The 15,069-nt window shown below is 49.4% G+C and overlaps 1 protein-coding gene across 1 annotated transcript in view; it reads right to left on the bottom strand.

Annotated features, from left to right (window-relative positions):
• The window catches only part of LOC147659467 (ectoderm-neural cortex protein 1-like), a 32,001-nt gene that overhangs the window by 14,017 nt on the left and 2,915 nt on the right, over positions 1–15,069 (bottom strand). The gene's annotated exons all lie outside the window — the stretch shown is intronic.

Raw genomic sequence — 15,069 nt, 5'->3', positions numbered from 1 at the left:
ACTCGCTAAGAATTTATCATTCTAGACTAGACCTACTGAGTACTCTGCACAGTTCGGTATCTACACCCTCTTGTGAAAGAATGCCTGCCTATTATTGTATTATTATACTTTTAACTATATTCTGAACATGTGTAATGCACAGAATGCTACCTCATATATGCAAGAATGTCTGCCTATTATTGCAGTACACTCCTAGCTTTACTCTGAACAATTGTAATGCACAGATTGCTACACCATATCTGAAAGAATGTTTGCCTAGTGTTGCAGTATTGTACCTATACCTGTATTTTGAACATTTGTAATGCGCAGATTGCTACCTCATATACCTTTTACCGCAGTCTTATTCTTCTACCTGTATTTTGAACATTTTTAATGCAATGCTACTTCATTTACCTTGGTTGCTAACTAATGTCATTTCTGATTTTGGATTTTTGATGGTGGCACTACCCCATATATATATCTGGTTGATCACCAGTGCCACTGTTGTACTCTATAACCTATTGTAACCTATTGTATGTATATGTTTCTCTGCACACTCTTACATTTGGGATACGCCGACTGATCACTAGTACTATTCTTACACCGTGTAACCTACTGTATGTTTTTGTTTTTCCTGCACATGTGTACCACTATAGTGCATTCTCCTATTCCCACCTAAATCATCATCGCAACATGGATCCCACTACATCCCCCCCATTCTCAGTCCCCATTACCCTCTCACCTCCTCTCTTAGCATAACTCCCCCTCCCCACAACATGACCACTCCCAATCCCATTTCCCCTCCTACTCTCAGCCCCCATTACCCTTTCGGCACCCCCACCTCGACTATCAGTCTCCCAGCATACACCCTGACCCACCCACCTACCATCATTGCCCTCACTCACACCACCAACCCCCTCCCCACCACATCCACACCCCTTCCGCCCAAAACATCCCTTCTCCCTAACACCTTCCCATACATCAACACAACGCACACCTCCTCGAACACCAGTCCACGCTCCCACCTGCACACGAATTCCCTGGTCAGCCATTCTCCTCAGACGGCCGCCCCCACCTCGACCACCTACCCCACGATGGACAACATCATGGCCACCCTCGCTCAGATCAAAGATGACATACACAACATCAAGGAACTACTCGCCATACACCCCCATACACCCCTCACCAACCTCCCCTCCTAACTTATCCCCTACCCATCCGGTTGACTCACTCACTCAACACGCCCCAAACCGGGCGTCAATCCCCGCTCTTAGACGCAGCAAATGCCCTTGTCCCCCACGTCGCCCCTGCAACACCTCACACAACTACACCTCCCCGCCCAACGGGTCCTCCACCCTTCCGTCGAACTCTCTCACTCAACCTTGATTATTTTTATTAACTGTCTGATTGCTCCCATGTTTGACTTTGTAGCCATTTACTTGTACTATTTTGTACACAGATTGGCTTTGTAACCACCTACTTGTACCATTTTATACTATGTGACCTATTGATTTATCTATCTGACTATGCTACCCCATGTACTTCTCTTTGTAAAGCGCTATGATATCTGCAAGGATCTTGTCCGCGCTATATAAAACTTTCAAAATAAAAATAAATAAAAATAAATGTTCATCGTTTTTTTCAGCCCCCTCCCCCCTTTCCAGGCAGCCACCCTTGCCCAACACCCAATTATGAAGATAAGCAGGCCTGCTCCAGGAAATCTATAACAGTCCCAGATTTCCAAGACTACTTACTCCTACTGGGCAAAATTCACACAAGCAGATTACACAGGGTGGAAACGGATGTGAGTAGTGGGGAATAGTGCATTTGCACAAGTAACATGTCTTTCTCCAGAGGGAAATAAAGTTTCCCTTTGGTGATACACCTCCGCTACTCACCTCCAAGTAGCCATTTCACATGCATTTCCAGCTGGGAAAATACCTACAATGTGTGAGCAGATGTGGCAACTGACTCGAGCTGCCGCCATTGGAACCTGGAGACACGTTCCAAACCTGGCCTTGGTGGTAGATTCAACATCGTGTGATTCTGGGCATATCACTTAATCTCCTTGTATTGTAAATGCACAGACAAAAGTGGGTGTTCTCAACCTTGGCCAATCCTATAACTTTTATGTAAATGGGCCATGTTTGAAAATCCTCCATTCTGGAAGATTTTCCCTCTAAGAACCGAAATTTCCAATTATAAAATGTCAGATGCTCCTATAACAATTGCATGTTTAATCTCCTGCCTTCTCCATCTGCACAGACACAAACATTTGATCGGGCACGCGCTGAACCAGGGAGGTCAGAGAAACAAGGTGCTCTCAGGTCCAAGCTGCACGTCGTTCTGGACAGGTACTTACTTCAAAAGCAGTCACATTCCTCAAACGACAGCCCTCCGGCCACAGCACAGGATGTTTATTAAACGGAGCAGGGCGGCTCGAACCGGTTCATCTTTAGTGCACGAGGAACCCCGAAGGCAGGCGCTGGGGCAAGTTGGAACACAAGGCTCGTTCTTTGGGGCCTACATGCCTGCACGGCTCGTGTCATACATGTTCCGTCCGAATGTTCCACTCTCTGGCCTGACGTCACCAGTGAGACCTCCAGGCATCCACTGCGGAGGCGCAGATATCATAATTCACTACGGTCACCAGCTTTCCGGAAGTAGGGACTACTGCAGTTACGCGAGCGTGGTTGTGCGTAGAATTACGCCTGCGTAAATGGGCAGGGGGGGGGGGTAAAATTTCCACTACTATTTTTTTTTCGCCACGAGATAAACATTTTCTCTAAACAGGAGCCCCTTCCCTACACCTCCAAATGTAGGGGGAGTTCGCCGCCCCTGCCCACACTGGAAAAGGATTTACTTTTATGGTAGGAGTAAATCTCCAACCTTTTTGAAGGGTAAATGGACTGACAAAAAGGTCAATAGCCACAAACACAAGTTTGAAGGTGTGCAGAAACTCTACAGTGCGTTCCCTCCCGGTATGCCTACTCCTCACTCCTACATGGCATCACACCACGGTGAGACAATATTATATGTGAATAAACTGAATTTATGGTTCAAATTCATATTTTGCACGCGTAGATCGAGCCACTTGCAGAAGTGAGGGGAACTTACTCCTTTAAATGGCTTTGTGAATCCGGCCTCTAATGACTGTGGGTGGAGAATGGCTGCTATTTTGATGGAGTATTTGGGCACCCTTACACCCCTGTAGTCCTGGGGTACTCTTTCGTCCCTGCAATGGCAGTGACTAGAGAAAGGGTGACATTTCGTTGTGGTGAATGCCTTCCAAGTGGGGGCAGGACAGCGCAGCCAGACACCGAGGACCACTTACGGCTCCCCCCACTCACACACCAGGCTCGTCACTTCTAGTAGCACCACGGTCACATGGGAGTCAGCAGCGTAGCCGTGGCGCCACGCGTCCCAATACATGTACGTAAAATAGACTTACATCCGGCGCACTGCACCTGCTGCACTGTTCACAGCTTATAGTACGTCTCGAAGGACAGACTTTCTATTATCTTTTGCTGTTTTGCATTTTCTACAACAGTGGGAGGCCTTAAAATAAAGGAAATCCCGCTTTAAAATACTAAATAAAAACACAAGATTTACATTGTCTGCATCAGGCCGGACAACAAACGAGGAGGTTTGGAAATGAAGCTTTAATGATGTACAATAGCCATCTTTACCATGGTAAATGTAAATTGATACTTGTATAGCGCACTACTCACCCGCAAGTGTCTCAAGGCGCTTGTACGAATACCGCTGTGGAACCCGTCCTGGCTTTCCCTGTGAGGCGTCCACTCCTGGGCACCCCCAGGGTGAAGCCAGGCATCCCAGCGCTGCTGGGGCCGTTGTCGAGATTAAGCAAGCTATTGCCAAGAGTTGCAAAGTGGGACTCCATGATTGGGAATTGGAATAGGCACGAGGCGAGAATTATCAGGTGCGTGGAATTTTGAGCCCAAGACCCACCGAGGCGGGGAATTGAACCCTGGTCCCGGGCTAGACCTCTGCATCAGGGCCTGCCGCTCTAACCATTGAGCCACACTTCTCCACAGTAACGCCAAGTTGAAATAAAATGTTTCTAAGTCATCCTTCACTCAATGATAGCCAGAAATGTCCAGTGCTCAACAAGCTGCGATTGTTAAACACCTTCGGGTAGTGTCCTTGGGCTGCGCCTACAAGGTCACACCAGGCGGCCTCCGTTTGGGACCGCGCCCGGAGCGTTTCCAATTCAGGCATCAAACACCGCAGCTAGGTCTGGAAACCAAACCCACACATCTGCCTGTCCCAGCAAGGGTGCAATGGGCCCCCGTGAAAGGAAAAGACCTTACCGCTGTCTGTGCTGTAAATTCGGGCAATCATCATGGTCCAGTAGGCCCCTCAGGCCTCTGGGTCCCGGTGCCACTGCACCTGCCGCACCAGCTACACTCCCGCCATCCCCTTCTGCTGGGACCTCGCATCTGAGGTCAGAGCTGTGGACGAAGGCCCGCAGGAGACGGGGAGGTGCACAATGACCACACTCGAGGTTTATTTTTGAAAAGAGGCGCTATAAAAAGGCCCTGGCAGCCTTCAATTTTCGTTCCACTGCTGGAAAAACAGGAGGGCGAGGTGGCAAGACACAGCTGGGGCCAGAACGAGACTCGGATTAAAAACCCACATCTGGGCGTTTTGGAAGTTGCCAAAAAGCTACTAAAGGAATGCTTCTCTGCAGCGAATTCGCGTGCTGCAGTCGTTATATTGCGTAGTCATTCAGTGTTGTATAAACATTGGCGATTTGCAAACTCTTTACTAACCTGAGTAAATCGTCTATTTCTACGATAGCTGTCACGCCCTCTAATACATAGGACTAGGCCTGGGCAGAGTTCATGAAGGTCCCAAAAACTCCACCTCACTACGTGGAGTTCTGCAAGTGGTTGAGCGTCAGGGTGTGCCGATTGCGCTGATTTTTTGCGCCCGGTGTTTGTCCCGCTCTGGAAAATTAGCACAAACAGCACAAAACGCAGCACAATAGGGCGCTGCTTCTTTCTGCCGCTCGAGTAGATGTGCTGTTCGAATGGCAGCTTCCTCAACGCGAACGGAAGGTTTCTCAATGCGAGCGGTAGGGCCACCCGCGACTGCCTGCGTTGAGAAATCACGCCGCGAGGCGGTCTGGAGTAAACCTTTCCAACTTACGGTTGGCGAGTGCAAGTCAGGAAAAAACTCCGCAGAGCGCAGTTGAATTTCACGCGTCCAGGCCTACATGGGACTTATTCCTTAAACATTCAATTCCCGCAGCCTTCTGTCGGGCAGCAGTGCATCCTGCGATGGGTGACATTTTTAATGACATTCATGATTTATTATTCAGAATACTTTTGAGATGTAAAAACACACCATTGCGCACTGAAATGAGGCGGAATGAAATGCCAAACAGCCAATCGCGAGAGACGAGGAGCTAAAGGAACACTGGTCTGGGTGAACACAACGCACAGAATGTATAGTTTAAAGATTGGGTCTGGCTGACAGTTTAGCTGTAAATCTGGACCTACAAATCCCAGCATGCAAAATGCAGCTTCCTGGAAAGTGTCACGTGACCTGTGCAAACATGGCGGTCATGATAGCTTCCCAGGGGGCATAAATTGCTTCCAATCAAAATACTGCTGTCTCTCTCTAGGGTAACGCCCTATAGGGTCAGGTGGTACAGAGTAGGTGGGCCCAAGTGTCCAGAATATCTGTAAGGCACGTGCACAGAGAATGGCACACGAGACACACAAAAGATGAAGGTGCCATGAAACCCAACAAACACCTGAGCCAGAGAAATGGGCGAACAGACATACCATGTACACACATGAGAGTGAGACAGACACACACACACACATCCATAGGGTGGGGGTGTCATGAAACCCAGCAACCACCAGGAGCAGAGAAATGTACATACCGGGAGCATTAGTGTCATATTAAGTGTAGGAAGGTAGATCCTGACTATGGTTGCCCCCAACTTTTTGCCCTGTGTTTTAGCTGGTTTTTGGCATAGCTGGCCTGGGACCCTGCCAATCGGGACCCCAGGCCTACTGCGCTCTCTGTAAAATGGATTCCATGTACCTTAGGTGCATTTACCCATTGGTACTGGGCCACCTTATCAGACCCTGTAACTCAGGGCATAGGTGTACCCAGGGCCTACCAGGGGCTGCAGCATGTATTATGCCACCCCTGGCTGGCCATCTCAATCTGACACAACTGGCTGCATGACAGCTGGGGGAAGGTGGTGTAATCACCCTTTGCTGTAGATATAGTATACCTATATCTAACCCTAAAATGGACACGTAGATTCCTATCAGTCACTCCTATGGCAGGCCTTAACAATCCTGAAGGCAGAGTGCTTGGAATCATGTGAGATGGTGCTCTGGCATGAGCTGAGCCCGTTTGCAGCTTGCGGAACCAAGTCCTAATAGCTGTTCCATGATAACGCGTACCATATACTCTTAAGTGCATTATATTCCTCGCGGTTATATGCCAACTCTGGTATTGCTTTATCAAAACATGTCGAGTAAGGTGTCATACGAATTGGAATACTAACCCCTCGCCAATTCTGGCGACGGGGTTAGCATTCCACCCTTCTAGAGGGACACGACATGTATGTAACTGTGAACCCCGGTTAAAGTTAACTCGAGCCTCAGCATCACAAAATGGATGCTGCCACCACAGACACGAGTCTGACCTCCTGCTGCTGGGAGTCCTTCCAGCGAGGAGAGCTTGGACAAAGGGTTTCCTGTCAGGGGCGGTGCTAGCACCATCCCAGACAGGGTTTTGTGTATCCTGGGTAGGCAGGGCTGAATAGGAAGGTGACTGCAAGTGGCACCCCGGTGCTCACTACGCATAGGCCGGCTAGAACCAGTTCCAGGGGCACACCAGCTCCTGAGCTGGGGAAAGTCCGGCATGGGAGAGGGGTGTAACCACCCCCCTTCCTGGTCCCACCCATGGGCAGGACCTAGTCGCGTGCCAGCCCCTTTTCTTAGTATAAAGATAGGAGCGGGCCCCCTTCCCAAATTAGATAATTCCGAATCTTGATGACTTTCCACGAAAGAACTCTTGAACCTTTCAGAAGACTCTCCCTTGTGGCTAAGGAGTAGCCACCCTGCACAGCAGGCACCATCCAAGCGCATCGCGGTTTGCTGTAAGTCTCTCCTCCGGATCAAGACTGCCCAGCTCGACGAGACCCGGCTTCCCTGGCACCTCTGACCTCTACCTACATCGTCAGCTCAGCTGAGATTCGTGGGTGTGACGAGACCTCGAGGGACCGGCCATCTTCAAGACTGCACGACGCTTGCCCAGCACGACCGCCGAGGGATCCTCGAGTGAGTGCTTTGGGGTTTGAGAAGCCCCAACCCTGAGCAGCTCCAGCACCGAAGTCCAGCCCCCCAGCATCCACCCGATCTGCTTGGGGCCCTTCTGCTCTTTGCTGCTCACCGCATTGTCCGGCTACTTGCCTGCTGGCTTGTGGCCCTCCTGACGACGCGCCACGACGACAACATCGCTGGTCTGGTTGCTCCAGACTGGCCCTTGCTCCCCTCCAACAGAGGAGCACCCCGGACCCTCCTGGTCCACTCCAGACGCCATTTTAAGTCCACCGCGTGGGCTCGCATTTGCCAAGAGTTGTTGCCCCAATCCTGGGTCCAGCGACGTCGACAGCAGATACCTTCGTGGGACAGCTCACACCTCCATCCTGGTCGCCGACATCGCCTCCTGGTCCGTGAGACTGCAGAGCCCAGCGTCGCCCACTCACCTGGTCGAGGTGACTCCATCCGGTGCCATCCTGGTGCCCATCTAATCACTGGCTAGTGATTCAGAACTTGGTCCCCTCTGCTTACAGGTGTCTTCCATCTTCGATCCAGGCTTGGATCCATCCGAATCTCTTCACTGGTCGCCTGCCAGCAACTTCTTCTTTCAGGCCCCATAGACTGCAACGAGGATTCCCGACGTCTTTCCAGACCTATGCAGCCGCAGTCCCTGGGCTAGGTAAAGGATGTTGGAGACTCTGGGAAATAAATATTTCGGGGCCCCTGTTTGGAACAACTTTGGATTTTATTACTAGTTTTTGCTAATTCAAACCCTATGCTGGTAAAGTATACGTTCAAGATTAAGATACAGAAGTGAGCTAGAGAGACAGGTAACTTTCCGAGGGATGCCTTGGACGGTGTGGGGGGGCAAGGGCATTTGCCCACTGGTGCCCATGCCTTAAAAATTCTCTGCATATCATCAGACTGAAACAAGCCGCAGTATCCATCGGCACGCACATTCATTCATCCACACCGATATATGTTCAAACCTGGTAAACACCACAACAGTGGACCCACCCTTGCCGGCCGCACACCTTAGCACTCACATCGACAACCAGAAGCCCAGCCACGCACAATATCAACAGACCACTTCAACTCCAGCATTCTAAATGGTGCCTACATTGTGAAAGAGACTCAGAATCTTACAACTCCTGTCAATGCGCTATACAAATGTGCTTAACCGAAGTACAATGTGTAAGTTAATATTTTTAGCTCTGGACAGGGAATGCCACAAAGTTGATAGTTATTACTGTGCAGAAATGGCACAAAATATGCCACCCACAGCTCCTCTAGCCAGGAGCCAAGCCCAGTTAGCCAGTCCACTGCCTTGAAGACCTGGCCTGGGTAGGGTGGACACTTGGTGACACAGGTTGTGAGTCACATAATCACGAGTCCCACAGTCGCCAATACACAAGAGCTGTTGCTGGTAGATGCTGGTGCGATATATGCCCATCATATTTATTTATTTGTAAAGTTTTATGAAAAACAAGCATTTGCAATGCAATAAGTGTCGAACTTGCGAGAGTTTAAGCTATTGGCATTGTAAATGCCTTTTTATTTATCTGTTTTGATAATTAACACATAAATAAAAGTCATTGTCATTTACAATGCCAATAGCTCATACGCGAAACCTCGGCTGCCATTGTCCCGGACTGCTTGGAAAGTGAAAGCGAGCATGGCGAGCTGAAAGTTGCCGGAAACTATGTCATGGCTAAAGTAGGAGAAACGCATTAAACAAAATAGTGCTTACAGACTGAAAAAGACATACCGTGTAACAAAAGAAGTAAAAGGGCCAGTCCTCATGGGAGTTTAAAAATGAAGACAAGGCGGTACTAAGGAGGGACTAACAAGCCTATTAGCGAATCAAAAGCCAGCATTTATAAAGGACAATGACACAAGCCAATGAAAAATATGGGCAGAGAGTGGGCGGAGCTTCAAGTCCATACTCTAATACAGCATGCCTTGCAGTGCATGCGCTGCCCAGGCTCGACCTAAAATCCATGTGACTTTTCTTTAATCTCAGAAGTGGTTAAAATAAAATAACGTGTTTCATCATCTTCGGGGAGGCCCCAAAAAGCATCCAGGACCTGGAAAAACATGAAAAGCACCGCCAATGAGGCATCTGCTGAGGGCTGTGGCAGAGAACAGCTCCCCACAGACATGCCCACAAGCCACCCACCATTACCTGCTTTAGGGGAAGGGTGGGAAGGCAGGTCCAGGCACAGCATCCCTGCTCAGCCGCTAGCAAATGACTTCACCCAGCAGCAAGTGCACAGCAGCACCATTGTACCGCTCAAAGGAGGGGAAGGAAGTCCTCGCCCAGGAAACACGAGAGGAAGGAACACTTGGATACACGAGAAATTAACATAATGACTCAAAATGGAATACAAATTGCCTTGCAAGCCTGAGGGGAGCCAATAAATAAAGTACAGAAAAACGAAACAACTTCCGGGAATTCACAAGGAATAAAAGAAGTGAAGTGTTAAACGTACTATATTTACTATGCACATCGATGGGTTGTTAAGTGCTCACATGCAAATAGGATATCTGTGTATTCGGCAAGATAAACATCCGTAAGCAAATCCAGGCTTGTATAAAGAATCAAGCAAGCTCTTGTTTGCATTTCGAATCCTAAAATGTTTTAAAAGCTGATGCATTAAAAAAGACAGCTTTCTGTTTACAGTGCACTGCTGGATGAAGAGTTTAACTTGTCATGCATGGTTCAGTGTGCTTTCAGATGGGAAATAGTCCCTCATGCGTCGCAATGGAAAAACTTCACAGGAGGCGGAAGGATGCATCAGACAGCTAATAGCATGAGATGAGAGGGCCCGCTCTCCGCTAGGAGTGAACACCCGCTGTATATTTTGAAAGAATTGGTTAAGAGAGGCTTGGATGGGCCGACTAGCAGCAGGACGGACATATCCCAGTGCTATCCACTGGCCAGAGTGACCTTCTCTCGGAACTGACCACCTCCATCCAACAGTGGTGCACAAAGACAGTCTAAAATGCGATAGTGACTGTCTGTGAGAGCGACATTTATCAAGCAATAACGCTGTGCAGTGTACCACCTTGCGGAGCCGCGTGAAAGGGAAATGCTGGATTGCGCTGGATTTAACTTCATACGGCACATTCCTGTCTTTTCCGTGCGCTGGTGCACAACGTGCTGCCTTGTGCCAACTCAGACACCCTTGCACCCTGGTGCAGGAAGCAGCGCACCTACAGAGAGGAAAAAACGAGAAGAAATAAAGATATTTCTCCTCGTTAGGCCTCACCTTGGGAGGCGTAGCATTTTGATGAGTTTCCAGGTCTACAGGAGTGGTAAGTCTGGGAATGCGACAAAATCCATGGGTGGATGGACGCGCAGGAGGACCCACAGTCCACTGGTGGAACACATCCCGCGTGCAGAGTAACGCAACGCATTGCTTTGCCTTGCGTTGTGTTGCTTTAGATTTATCAAGCCAGTCGGGCAGGCAAGGTGGCCTTGATGAATCTAATTTTAGCACTGCGTTGTCCTAGCGCCGCATTGCGAGGCGCTAGGGCGACGCACTGCATTGGTACTTCTGCCCCCAGCTGTGCCCGCTGCTTGAAGGTGCAGACTTGCACCCTTTGAAGCCGGCGGAAGGCCCACCCTCGCCTCGCACTTCCGGGTCCGCTAGGGAGCCTCAAGCCTGACCTGGCAGGAATATTTCACACCCCACAGCCGAACGGCTCCCCCTCTCTGGCACTCACAGAGAAAGACTCAGTAGCCACAGCCAGCCAACACGACTCACAGACGACCATGGACTCTTCAGAAAGAAACTGAAAACCACTCTTTCACCAGATACTGAAGTTACCATTGACTAGATTAAGAGTAAGCATCTTAGCACCGGCATTCTTTCCTAGCGTAGCGCCGTGATGTCCCTCGGGATGATTGATGCGCTTTATAAGTACCATAAAATACAAATACAGATTCCAGAAAAGGGAGGAGCCGATGGCCAGCCCAAAGATCACACAAGCAGACCTGCTGAGCCGGGATTGGAAGTCGACTTCCGACTGCAAACACGAACCTTTGGACTCGACAATACTTTCACCGCCGCCTTGATGTCTGGGGCGGCTCGGCCTTTGTAGCACGCGGTGCGCGCGGACCCAAGGAATTACGATTTACGAAGCGCTACAAAACTGGGCCGCCACTGCTATATTTTATGAATCGCCTCTCTATAGCGCCATCCAACATTATTAAGGCTTCTAACGGGTTCTCTATCTGGGCGCCCTTTTGGGCGGGTCAGAAAAAGTGATGATAGAAATATGATGTCATAAAACAAGATACGAATGCAGGTCTAGAAGTCATCTAAACTAGGAGGAATTAAATAAACAGTGCACCAGCCGCTTCCAGGCTGCGCCGGGTCACCCTGCTGACAGGAAGTCCCGCCTTCAAGCCACACACGCCGGAGGCATCCAGCAACGAACTGCAGAACCTCTGAATCACACCTGGAACACGGCAGGACGGGTGCATCCGACTGTCAAACAAGATAAGAAGTGAGGGCAGTGCCACACAAAGGTGTGCTGGGCACCCCGGCCTTCCTAGAGCCACCCTCTAAAGTATGCCCCCCCCACCACCCTCCTGGAACAGGAACACAGCCGACATTCCCAAGACACACCGGTGCCTGTGACACTTGAGGAATGGGTGCAATGACGTCACTGCTTCACCGTGTGAGAGTCCTTCTCGACCCCTGGCTTGCCAGGTTCAGATGAAGTCACGGAGGTCTGTGGGGCAGGGTGCGCTCCCCTTCCCACTCCCATAGTGCACCGGGGTCGAGAACACTATATTAAGACACTCAGCACACAGTGCCAGAGGGGGTCTAATGTTTCCTTCTAATCTGGCGCACGGGTAAACATTTTAACACGTGCCCAGGAACCGTGCTGGCACGGCAGGACTGCACCGCCGGCGTGTGGTACCGATGCCCCAGAAGCCAGCCCTGGGAGCTGTGTTATTTCACTGATCTAGCGCAACGAAGGTGGATCTCGGCGCTGCGCCAGCACAGAACCATAACAGCTAGAACAAACAAATCTCACGGGTTTTTTAAACTTGGCAAAGTCTGAACAGGAGCGCAGATGGCACGGGAGTTGGTTCCAGGCCGCAGTGGTGAGAAAGGAGAAAGCACTACGCCCTGTCTGGTAGGGGAACCACCAAGAGCGTCTTATCGCTCCAAGGAAGCGCTCTTGCAGGGTGGTAGTAACTCGGTTCTGGCCTTAGGCTTTGAATAGTACCCCCCCCCCCCATCAGAGCCCTGTGAGTAGGCAGCAGGTCTGGTGCTTCCTGACTGAAGCCAGTGCCAGGACCTCCAAGTAGGCGCTGAGGCGGAACCTGCTAGCAGCTGTACTGCACTACTGAGAGTCTGGCCAATAAGGTGTCATTAGTGGCCATAAGCAAGGTGTTACCTAGGAGTCGCAAAGGATTCTGGGTACCAGCGAAAAACCAGGGTATTGTCACAAGTTAAGTATTCAGTCTCTGCACTCTGCCCAGTGACACAAGGTGGGCACTAAAACAAGAATCATGCGTTGTCTCTTGTGAGCAGGGGTCGAGTCGGGGTACCACGTGGGTGGACGGCGTCCCCCCCACTTATTTTACCGGGTGGAAGCCGTCCCCCCTGCCAAACAGCTGGACTTCACTCTTTGGCCTCTCTGGGACGAGATCGGACCTCACCTTTCTTGACTTCACTTACTGTTACAGCGTCTCCCCACTTCTCTTTTTAGGACTCGTGCCCTGCTTGTGAGGTATTAGTGCCAAGGGAGTGAGGCGTGAAGAAAGACTGATGCACTATGTCTTGTGAACCCTCTGTAACAAGAGAGTGAGGTATGAAGAAAGACTGATGTCCTGTGTCTTGTGATCACTCTGTAACAAGAGAGTGAGGTGTGAAGAAAGACTGATGTACTGTGTCTTGTGAACCCTCTGTAACAAGAGAGTGAGGTGTGAAGAAAGACTGATGTACTGTGTCTTGTGAACCCTCTGTAACAAGAGAGTGAGGTGTGAAGAAAGACTGATGCACTATGTCTTGTGAACTATCTGTAACAAGAGGGTGAGGTGTGAAGAAAGACTGATGTCCTGTGTCTTGTGAATTATCTTTAACAAGAAAGTGAGGCGTGAAGAAAGACTGATGTCCTGTGTCTTGTGAACCCTCTGTAACAAGAGAGTGAGGTGTGAAGAAAGACTGATGTATTGTGAACCCTCTGTAACAAGAGAGTGAGGTGTGAAGAAAGACTGATGTCCTGTGTCTTGTGAACCCTCTGTAACAAGAGAGTGAGGTGTGAAGAAAGACTGATGTCCTGTGTCTTGTGAAATATCTGTAACAAGAGGGTGAGGCGTGAAGAAAACGGATGCACTATGTCTTGTGAACTATCTGTAACAAGTGAGGAGTGAAGAAAGACTGATGCACTATGCATTGTGAACTACCTGTAACAAGATAGTGAGGTGTTAATAAAGACTGATGCACTATGTATTGTGAACTACCTGTCACAAGAGAGTGAGGCGTGAAGAATTGTGTCTTGTGAATTATCTTTAACAAGAAAGTGAGGCGTTAAGAAAGACCGATGTACTGTGTCTTGTGAACTATCTGTAACAAGAGAGTGAGTCGTTAAAAAAGGCTAATGCACGATGTCTTGTGAACTAGTTATAACAAGAGTGAGGCAAGAAGAAAGACCGATGTACTGTGTCTTGTGAACCCTCTGTAACAAGAGGGTGAGGCGTTAAGAAAGACTGATGTACTGTGTGTCTTGTGAAGTATCTGTAAGAAGAGAGTGCGACAGGAATAAAAAGTGATGCAATGTGCATCTCATAAGCTATTCGTGCAAAGAGCACAAGGCACTTTGAAAGATTCGGGCAAGGTTGGTCTTGTGAAACATTTGTGCCAAGTGAGCGAGGCATGAAGAAAGACTCTTGCCATGTGTGCAGCTGGTGAAGAGTTTATGTCTCAGTGAACACAGACAATGGGGTCAATGCGCTTGCTGTGAAAACAGAGCACCACCCGCAAGGCGGATAACTGAGGCGCGCACAATCTTGTGAAACATTGTGCATCACCCAAGTATACAGGCAACAGAACAATGCAATGATCTGGCCCCCAAATCTGAGAACCAAGTCATGCGCCATCTTGTAAAGACTATGCCAGGCTGTAAAGTGCAGGGGAGAGAACCACGCTCCATACTGTGAAAACACAGTGCACAAGCAGCTAAAATCAAACACCAGAGCAGTGCACTGTCTCACGTGGACACCCTGCACGACCCCAGAGTGTAGGTATCAGAACCATTCATCAGGGGTAGTAAACACTATAGAAATGCTAACACCACACAATCAAAGTGTGTGACGTCACAGTGCACAAGAGGCTGACATCAAACACCAGAACAGTGCACTGTCTCACGTGGAAACCCTGCACGACCCCACCCAGAGTGTAGGTATCAGAACCATTCACCAGGGGTAGTAAACACTATAGAAATGCTAACGCCATACAATCATAGAGTGTGACGTGTCAGTGCACAAGAGGCTGACATCAAACACCAGAACAGTGCACTGTCTCACGTGGACACCCTGCACGACCACAGAGTGTAGGTATCAGAACCATTCATCAGGGGTAGTAAACACTATAGAAATGCTAACACCACACCACCATAGAGTGTGACGTGTCAGTGCACAAGAGGCTGACATCAAACACCAGAACAGTGCACTGTCTCACGTGGACACCCTGCACGACCACAGAGTGTAGGTATCAGAACCATTCATCAGGGGTAGTAAACACTATAGAAA

The sequence above is a fragment of the Lissotriton vulgaris genome, unplaced genomic scaffold, assembly GCF_964263255.1.
Source record: "Lissotriton vulgaris unplaced genomic scaffold, aLisVul1.2 SCAFFOLD_1376, whole genome shotgun sequence".
Classification (NCBI taxonomy): domain Eukaryota; kingdom Metazoa; phylum Chordata; class Amphibia; order Caudata; family Salamandridae; genus Lissotriton; species Lissotriton vulgaris.
Note: the sequence above shows the minus strand (reverse complement) of the source record. Positions and strands in the feature narration are given on the sequence as shown.